Source organism: Fukomys damarensis, unplaced genomic scaffold (genome assembly GCF_012274545.1).
Source record: "Fukomys damarensis isolate Sample0158 unplaced genomic scaffold, DMR_v1.0_HiC HiC_scaffold_29, whole genome shotgun sequence".
Taxonomy (NCBI): Eukaryota; Metazoa; Chordata; class Mammalia; order Rodentia; family Bathyergidae; genus Fukomys; species Fukomys damarensis.
The window spans coordinates 31533626-31544117 of NW_022900941.1; the positions used below are offsets into that span (position 1 = coordinate 31533626).

General features: G+C 36.4%; 1 pseudogene; it reads left to right on the plus strand.

Annotated features, from left to right (window-relative positions):
• The first annotated feature begins 8607 nt into the window (after positions 1-8607).
• On the plus strand, positions 8608-10187 carry LOC104860006 (annotated as a pseudogene).
• The last annotated feature ends 305 nt before the right edge of the window (positions 10188-10492 follow it).

Genomic DNA, 10492 nt, shown 5'->3' on the forward strand with positions numbered 1-10492 from the left:
TTTTTTTTTTTTTTTTTTCAGTTACTAGAGAAGAAACCATATGGAAAGAGAAACTTGACTTTTCATCAAGGAAACACCCTCAGCCTTGATCCAAACTAAACCATCCCATCAGCAATAAAGCAAGGCTTTCTTAAAACAATGATATCATCTAACCTCTTAGATGCTAGTACAGTCCTACTGTTTAGGGTGTTTGTTTATTTATTTTTTTGTTTTAAATATAGGCAATTATTTAGATTCCAGGCTTTTCTTCCTAACTTTAATTATAGTATCGTGCTAAAATCACATAGTTGAAAATGGCTGATCTTCTCCTCTTGGTCTATTTTTTGTAAATCTAAAATCTCCGCAATCATCCCCGTCTCACTGCTCTATAACAACTCTTTGGTCCCATTTTTTAGTGTAATGTACACATATATTTATTAAGCTGTAGATCTTAGTATATATAGATTAGTTTACATATTTTAGTTTATGCTAGAGGCAACCTAAAACCAAGGGAAATTAATTAAAGTTTGACTATATGTTTATAATCTTAAAAGATAATTTGGGATAGGAGAAACTATTAACTTCATGTGAGGGAAAACTATTTTTCCATTTTCTAATATATAATAGGAAATATAAGGTGTAATTATAAATATACATTCTCTCATTTTATTATTTATACAGCAAAAATTATTACTATTAATGCAGCTTCAGCACTTTTGTTTCAGTATCTCTGTTGGGGCTTCTGATTTATTGCAGTCTCTTGGAGAGTGAACTCAGAGAAATTCCACCTGGTCCCAGTCCCAGAGACCCAGACATATGCCTCACCAAGGATGAAATTTGTTAAGCTGAAATTTTGCTTGTGATCTTTCTAACGGCTAGGAAATTTGAGCTCTACTTGGCTTAAAGGGAGAGACTGAAGAAACTACTTAACTAACTTTAGTTATTCCTCATTCCCTCATGACTACCCAAAACAGCACTTTTTTAACAATTGCAGAGTAATCGTTGACTTGCAGTGGTTTCTCTTCAAAGCTCTATAGATGTTGTTCTACTAATTGTTTTGCTTTTGTTGAATAATTTGTTGTGCAGATTGATGTAGTTTACATTTGTTTCATTTTTAACTATCTTTCTTTGAATCTCCTACAGTTTTACTTTACACTTTCACCAAAGTCAGATAGGTGTAAGTCTTTTCCATGGACATTCCCTTACAAAGGAGTTTTCTTTTATAATATCCCTGTCTATCCTATCCTATTCTTTTGACACACAATTACCTATATGTTTTTTTTCCTTCCACTTTGACATTGTGCAATCAGTTGAGTCATCTCCATTTACCTCCATGTTTCTCTACTATATTCTATCCCTTAAAATCTAACCTTTACACCCATAATAATTGGTTTTGGTTTTCTGCCTTTCAGTTGTGTCTCGACAATGAGAAGCATCTGCAGGAGAGTGGAGGATCGGTAAATTAGACATTCATTTCCTCTTCATTAGGGCAAGATTTGTATTTTTCTATTTCCAAACATAGATTCTGCTGAGAATTTTCCACTGCCTTCTCCAGGTTTTGATATAGGCTACTCCTTTGCCTCTCTAACCTGTGAGTGGTAACTTGTCTCCTCTGTATCTAGTTCTGTATATTTAACCAATCTTTGTTTTTCTTAACTATACTCATGCCACTGCACGTAATTGAGCCTCAGTTATTCTACCTGATTACCCATCCATTCATTCTCTTCCAGAACCTTTATTCATTTGCATTATAATCATTCCTCTCTTATTTTCCCCATGCTTTTATCTTTTAATCATTCTATGAAAGTTTATTAATTTTGTCCTAACTAGTGGATCTTTAATACCTTCAGTTTAACAATTATTTTAAAGCTATCCTTGCACTGGTTGCTCACTCAGTTTCTTTTCCACCTTAAGTGTCTTTTTATTTCCATCTGTTATATTTTAATAACTATCTGTCATTGCTTTGTAGAAGATATATTTGTTTGTTATATTGTTTTGTAAAATTTCTTCTCTAAGACTATAGCTGATATTTTCAAAGACAAGTTTTTAACCTAAATTTTCTTGTAGCTAATTCTCTTCTTTTCCTTGGCAGATTTTTTTTTTTTTTACTTCAAAAGCTCCAATTTTATCTCTGCATTCCTCCTGTACCCAGGGGGAGGCTGTGGAGCTACATGGTACCAGCCCATACATCTCTCCTCTTTCTTCTCACATATTACCTAGGAGTTAAGCCTTTTGTGTATATAAGGAGAGATGCTCACAGTGAGCATGATCTATCATGGAAAAGCACTTAGGGATGAATAGTAATGACTGGTCTTCACTGTTGTAAGTTCCATGCCTTACAGTAATGGATACACATTAGGAGAGTTGTGAAGTATTTTCCTACTTTTTTTCAGGTGATCTCTTTCTTTCAAGAGAATAGATATGCTGAGAAATAGTATGCTATGTTTAGGAATTCAGATGCTCCTTCACTGATGATGGCTTTATATCTCAATAAATACAAAGTAAGGTAGAAATATCATAATTCCAAAATGCATTTAATATTTCTAATCTCAAAACATCACACCTACATTTTCTCAGAACGCTTAGATTAGCCTACAGTTGTGAAAATTTTTCCAGCAGAAAGCCTATTTTATAATAAAACGTTAAATATCTCATGCAATTTACTAAACAGTGTGCTGAAAATGAAAAACAGAATGCTTGTAAATCATGATTTGGTATCATTGTAAAGTAAAATAGCCATCTTTTGAGCCTGGAGACCACCTGTATAGTATTCTTAATTTAAATGCCAAGACCACCATTTACCAGCTACATGTGAGTTAACTTCTCTGTTTCTTTTTTCCTCCATGAAAAAAATAGGCAAAAAGTATTAAACTATTCTGTGAGCTTTGTTTGTTGTGCATATCACATGATCAGTACAAATTACTTAGAACACTGTCAGACATATAGTAAATGCTCCATAACCATTGATCATTATTACTGGGAGTTGTTGGCTAAAGTTTTTCCTCAGTTTGGCTTCTTTATGATAAAAGTCAATTATATAAGATCTTAGTAGAGCCTTTTGTGAGTTATGCTTTTCAATGTTGTAAGTGTTCATTTTTCCTTTGTCTCCTAGGTACTCTAGGGAAAGGTAATAGGAAGTTTGAGAATAATCTTCAAACCTTCTTAAATAAGCCAAACCCACCAATAAGTCATGTACCTGAGCTATAATTTCTGGAAATTCTGTAGAATTATTTTCACTAAAGTGGATTTAGAATAATTTGCTTGCTGGCCTTTGTAGACTGAAGCTAAACCAGTATGTGAAACCCAACATCATAACATAATTTTGGAAATATTTTATATTGGGGAAAGAAAAGCAGCACCAGTAAGAGAGTTTTTAGAAGTCTTTTTGGCATGAGATATGTGGGGTTTCCAAACCAAGAAACTCCCTGATTTTCTGTGGAAACCAGCTAATATCCTACAATTAATCCATTCTAACATTATCTACACAGAATAGCACACAATACAAAGGTTAAGGGCTAGGTGCCCCCAAAATACACCTAATTCATATACCAGTCACAAAAATATCAGGTTGTGTTCTGAACTTCTGACCAACAGGCTATATTTTGGGATACCCTCAAACCCTTCCACAAGTTCCATAATTTTGTAGAATTGTTCACAACACAGGCATACACTTTGCTAAATACAGTTCATCAATGGCCAAATAAAAGAGTTCCATCAGGCAAGATATGGGGTTGGGGGTCCAGGAGCTTCCATGTCCTCAAGGGGTCCACCCTTCTAGAACCTTCATGTTTTTCATGGATCCAGAAGCTTTCCAAAGTGTGTGGTTTAGGTTCTTCATGGAGGTTTCATCACACAGACAGGACAGATTAAATCATTGGCCAATTGTGAATAAGCTGAACGCCAGCCTCCTCTTTCCTCCCAGGAGATCAGGAGGTGAGGCTGAAAGTTTCCTCTTCTATTTGTTTCCTCTGGCAACATCCACCCCCTCCCACAGCTTCCTGGAGGAACCTCCTTAGCATAAACTCAGGTATGATTGAAAGGGTCTCATTATGAATAATGAAAAATACTCTTCTCACTCCTATCCCTCAAAAGATTTTAAGGATTTTTTTCTTTGGAAGCTTAATACGAAGAATTGGAGGGAGAAAGTAAATACCTGTATTTCCTGTTATGTCAGAGGAAAATATAGTGTTTTATCATTGGAGAACAGAGCAAAATCAACATGTGCTTTGGAAAAACATCTCTAAACAGCCTAGAACCCAGTTTCAAATCCGACCGGACTGCCTCCTCTCATTGAGTGCTACTGAAAGGAGGACCAAGCTTTTCAGAGGAAATCATGAAGGCAAAGATTATATTTGCTTTGGAAAAACTTAAACAAGTAGAACTTCTTTCCCCTTTTATCCTTTTCAGATTGCACAGGCTTCTGTAAAATTGTCAAGAGAAAAGGAATACAAAAAATAAAACATGGCCCATAACTGCAACTAAATGCATATTTTTGGTGCATGTTTCTATTTTGAAGTTTCTAACATGGTTTTTTGCTCATTTAAATTTCCAGAAAGAAGACAGTAATTGCATTACATAAAATGGAAAATTATTTGGAGTAATATTAAAATATTAACTAGTTTATTTAATAATTTGTCTACCAAACTACTCACATTAAAGTTTATATTTTATTTTTTGCATTTTATTATTAAATTTCATGTCATTTATATATGTACAGATTTGCAATATGAATTGGGATATAAATTACCTGGACCTATAAAAAAATCACTATCAAGCAAACTGTAGAGCTACTCATTTAATCTTCAATGCACTAAATAATGACTTGCATTATCATTATAGTTGTATTTTAAACAGGGTCAACAATTTAAATGAGCCAGATAGTTGATTGAGCATGAATTATATAGGTTCAGAAACTAACAGGGAATAAATTAATTCTGCAATAGTTGTATTTTATGTAGATTATATGATAATAATCTCAATTCTTACCCAGGCAGACAATGGGTCCCCAAAACAAATTAATACTACAGGAAATTTATGAAGCAACAGTGCTCATGTGCTAAATCTGGGCAGATCTACTTGACATGTAATAAAGTTTCCCTGATGTCTAATTTTTATAATTTAACACAGAGTCAAATCGAGAAATAATTCAATAAACCAAGAAGTAATATATCTCTGCTTAACTGTGACAGTGCAGAGAAAAATTCAGGATCATCTTTGTGAAGTATTTTGCATTTAGTTGCTTGCTTAACTCTCCACAAAGCACCGTCTTAGTAAGATACACTGAATGTGGATGTCTCCATTGGTGTTTTTCCTCAAGTAAAATATACAAATATTGTAGTAAAATTGAAGAAAAGAGAAGACCACCCACGTGAATGAAAACAACTTCAGAGACTAAAATAAAATGAATTGTGTGCACAGAATTGTTTCTGGCAACTTGTGCTTTGAAGAGGAGCATGCCAAAGCTAGGAGCCTTCATATGTGAGAAGCTACAAGGGTAATCATGTCTTTAGCAAAAAGGCATGCATAAACTGTGTTCCAGAGGTTACCCATACAGGAAACAATTGTGTTTCTGAAGATGAAAGCCTGTCAGAGGTCCTGGGAACAAGCCAAAAACCACTAACATCCCTGACAGGATGTGATGGATGAATTTAAAAAAAAAGTGTAAAGAATAGAAATACAGTCTTTGGGTTAGTGAACTGATGTTTTTAGAGAAAATTTAAAGTATACATAAATGTACAAAACCTTAAGCATTCTCACATCTAAGAACAAAAGAAATTTTCAGTGGAATTCATTCCTTATTTAATCAGAGAGCAAGAGAAGTCACTCAAAAATATAATTACCTTCAGAGTGATATTTTAAAATAAAATGTGACAAATTTTAAGTGCAAGTTTAAAACTGTCTAGACCATTTTTATACTTCTTTCATAAATAGTTTAGTGAAAATGCTATGGAATATTTATAAAAACAGAAATTCTACCTATGTGTCGTCGTTTTATAAAATCTTATTTCATCAGAAACTATGTAACAACAGAAATCTCAACTTTCTATGTTTCATAATTTTACACAACTTTATTTCTAAATTCAGCCTCAACAATTAAAAGCACAAAGTTAATTGGTGTTTACAATCTTTTTGCTTTGATTTTGTCATGTGTCTTGAAATATATCTCCATTTCAATAATGTGGCACTCCTTTTATAGTATTTCCTATTCCAATTTTTTTCCTTCTTCCTTCTCTGTGAAAACAACCCTTTCTGTGGTAAGACATACATAATATAAAATTTACCCTACCAATGGTTTTTGAATGTACAATTCAACAATTCACAATATTGTACAACCATGATCACCACCTGTTTCTAGGACTTTTATATCACCCCAAATAAGGCTATTTGTACATATTCCTCAGAGAATGCCTATTCAAATCCTTTGCCAATTTCTTAATTGGATCACCTTTGTTGTTATTTTGGGGATTTATTTTCAATATTCTAGATATATAAATTTCTTAGAAGATACATATTTTTTCAAATACTTTATTTTGCAGGTTCTCTTTTCACTCTCTTTAAAGCATCTTCTATATATTGTTTCAAACATTTGTTAAAGTCAGTTTTTGTCTTAAATTGCTTGTGCCTTTGCTGTCATATATAAAAAAATCATTGCCAAATTTTTTCTCCATTAAGAGAAACTCTTTATTTATTTATTGGTACATTTAAAGCAAACAATAGTTACATTTATCATTCAGATCTTTTGCCTTTATATGATGTCTTGGTTCTCATTTTTTTCCCATATCCCTGCCCTCCCTTCACCCCCTTCACCCTTCCCTATTTACAAAGACTTTGTTTCCTTTTTTTTTTCCTTTTTTCACATCATTGCCAAATTTAGTGCTATTTGTGTTTTTTTCTTAAGGTATTTATATCTGAGCCTTTACACTTAAATCTTTGAACCAGTTCATCTAATTCTGTGTATGATATAAAATGAAGATCCAACTTATTTGCTTTGCATGTGAATATCCAGTTTTACTAGCAGCATGTAGTAAAAGGACTGTCCTTTTTTATTAGTCTTAACACTCTTGTCAAAAATCAATTGATCTTATTTTCAAGGGCTTATTTCTGTTTTCTGTTCTATTCTATTAGTCTATATTTTTAAATTTATGCAAGCAACACATTCTTTGGGTTACTACAGGTTTATAGTGAATTTGGGTACCAGGAAATTATGTCTTCAAATAATTTTTTTATTTCCTGCATTGTTTATTTCCTGCATTCTCCATCTCTTTTTATGCCATATGCATTTTAAGATTTTTTTTTTAATTTCTGCAGAAGAGACCTTTGTGACATCAATAGGGAGTTCACTGAATCTGATGATTGTTCTGGACAATATGATCATCTTAACAAGTTTTTTTTCAATCTGTAAATATGGTTGTATTTTCACATTTCTTCAATTTTTTCAGAAAATTTATATTTTTCAGTGTATTAGCTGTTATAGTTCAGATCAAAAATGTCCCACAAAAGGCTTTAGGGTTCAGAGATGGGTGTTTTTGGAAGGTGATTAAACCCTGAGGGCACTGCTGGATTAATCTGTTGATGAGTTCATAGCTCAGTGTGCTGTTGGGCACTAGGGCCTGGCTGGGAAGCAGATCACTGTGGCCAGGACTTGTAAGGTGATTTGCACTGCCAGCCCCTTTTTCTGGTCTGGGTTCTTCCTGCTCCTTCTATTCCTCAGCTGCCATGAAATGAACCACTCCTTCCTCCATTATGTTTTTGCCTTGGAACCAGTGACCATGGACTCAAATGTTTTAAATCTTAAGTCAAAATAAACCTTTTCTCCTTTAACTTGTGTATACCAAATATTTTGCTCCACAAATTAAAAGCTGACTCACATTTGTCTTTCATTTCTTTGGTTATTCATCTGAAGTATTTCATTCTTTCTGGTGCCATCACAAATGGAGTTGTTAGTTTCATTTTCAGGTTTTTCATCATTAGTGCCTAAAAGTTCAACTGTTTTGTACTGGTTTTGTATCTGTAACTCTTCTGAATATATGTATTACTTTAGCAGTTCCTGTGAGGTGTTTGTATGTGTAATCTTTAGAGTTTTGTAGACATACATACTAACACAACAGTGGCATTAGTGAAGACATCTTACTTCTTCCTTTCTAAATTTAATGCCTTTTATTTTGTTTTCCTGCCTAATCTTTCTGGCTAGAACTTCCAGTACTGTGTAGAGTAGAAATGGCAGAAGTGGAGAATTTTTGTCTTATTTTTTAAGCTTAGGAGATAAACCGGTTTTTCACCATTGAGAATATTAATTGTGTCAACCTTACCTTTAATTGCACACTGTACTAGGAAATTGAGAAATCAGTTTGACCTAAATTAGATGGTAACTGGTGGATGTGTATGTGTGTGTGATTTATTCAATACAAAGAGTAAACATCTGTTTATACATTACTGTGTTAATCTGTGAGGAGAAAAAATTCTCTCATTACTGTAACTGAGACTATAGAATAAATATTAAAGTTTAAATATAAGTCAAGGACAAATATTTTTGGTACAGGAAATTGAAGTCAGGGCTTTGTGCTTGCCAGGCAGGTTCAGCCATCAAGGACAATTTTTAAAGCCTTTTTAAAATTGATTCCAGGGCAGATGCTCCATCCGGGAGGGCTGGCCCTTGTGCGGGGCCGGCCTGGCCGGAGTTGGGCCGAGCATTTCACTCAGCTGGAACAGGGCTCCGGAGGAGGCGGTGGCCACCTGCCACCCGGTGCTGGTACGGGGAGTCACAGTGCGGAGTCGGCCAAAGACGTGGATCGGGAGCGAGAGGTGGGCAGCCGGCCAGGTGCCAGGAGCAGTGCTCACTGGTGGCCGCCCCCTTCTTCCTGCTGTACCCGGGCAAGGGTGCCCCCTTCCCGCCAGCCCTTCCTACTGCTGAGCCATCCGGGCGGTGGGGCTGGCGGTTACCACCCTCATTATCTCATGGTTAACGAGGGCATGAACCTGATGAACATGGCCAAGCTGAGTATCAAGGGCTTCACTGAATCAGCTCTGAACCTGGGCGGGACTCTGGACAGGCTGTGCGCCCCTCTAGCAGTCCTTCGCCAAGGGGACACTGTCTGAACCGTGGCTTGAGAGCCGAGAAAACTTTCCTTGGACAAAATATATCCTTCTGGGGACCTCTAGAACTGGCAGAAAAACTTGTTCCAGAAGCTGCAGAGAAAATAGCAAGTTTTCAAGATCTTTCAGGACTGAAGACACCAAATAGGTAGAAGAAGAGCCTGGCTTCATTTGGCATTAATGCAAAAGACACTTTCAGAATATATGAAAGCTCTAATCAATAGAAAGGAACTTCTCAGTGAGTTCTATGAACCAAATGCTTTCATGATGGAGGGAGAAGGAGCTATAATTGCCGGCCTGTTGGTGGGGCTGAATGTCACTGATGCTAATTTCTGCACAAAAGGAGAGAATCTGGACTCTCAAGTTGGAGTTATCAACTTTTCCATGTATCTCAAGGATGGGAAGAGCAGTAAAGGTAGTGAAGGGAATGGTGAGATTACTGCAGTTCTCGGCCAGAAGAACTACATGGAAGAACTCAACAGACATCTGAACGCTAAGTAAATAGCCTTCAGGCAAAAGTGGATGCGTTCAAAAAATCCAACACTGAACTGACAGAGGACCTTGCAGTTGCAAACAACAGAATTATTACCTTGCAAGAAGAAATGGAAAGTGTTAAAGAAGAAAGCACCGACATATTGGAATCCAATCGGAAGGGTGCTAAGCAAGACAGAACTGCCAATGGGCAAGCACTGATTGAAGCAAGAAAAAGTTTAAAGGAGGAGACAGTTACGATTGGATGTGGAGAAGGAGCAGGAGCTCCAGCTTGGCATGTGGCAGGAGATGGAGCTGGCCATGAAGATGCTGGAGCAGGACGTCTGTGAGATGCAGGAAGTGCTGATATCTCTAAGGCAGCAGCTGGATGAACTTAGGGCCCAAGAGAACAAACTGTCCTTTAAGCTGCGGAGTTCAGACTTAGGAGTAAAACAAAAGTGAACTAAAGAGTCGTTTGGAAGAGAAGACTAATCAGGTGACTGCTACCACTAAACAAATGGAACAAAGATTGCACCAGGCTGAGCAAGGCCGCTAGTCTGGCTCTTCAAACAGGACTTTGGGGACAAGATCAGTAGTCTTTAGCTGGGAGTGGAGGAGCTGACCCAGCAGAGGAATCAGCTTGAGTTAGAATTAAACAGGAAAGAGAAAGATTACCAAACGACAGGAGCCTGCCTGGAAAGAGTTCGCACAAGCCAGACTCCAACACAGATGAGAGGCACAAATTCAATAGGAAAATGTTAAACTAAAAAAGTCCCTGGAAGAAAATCAAGCTGCAGTCTCACCTTACAGATGAACAGGGTCAGTTGCTGCTCCCCTGGAAGCCCTAGGTGTGTCAGCTGTGCCAAGATGACAGCAGCCCAAATGTAAGTGAATGTGTGTAAGGACTGCAGAGGGACCTTCTGCAGGGCCTGCTCCACAGACATTCTGC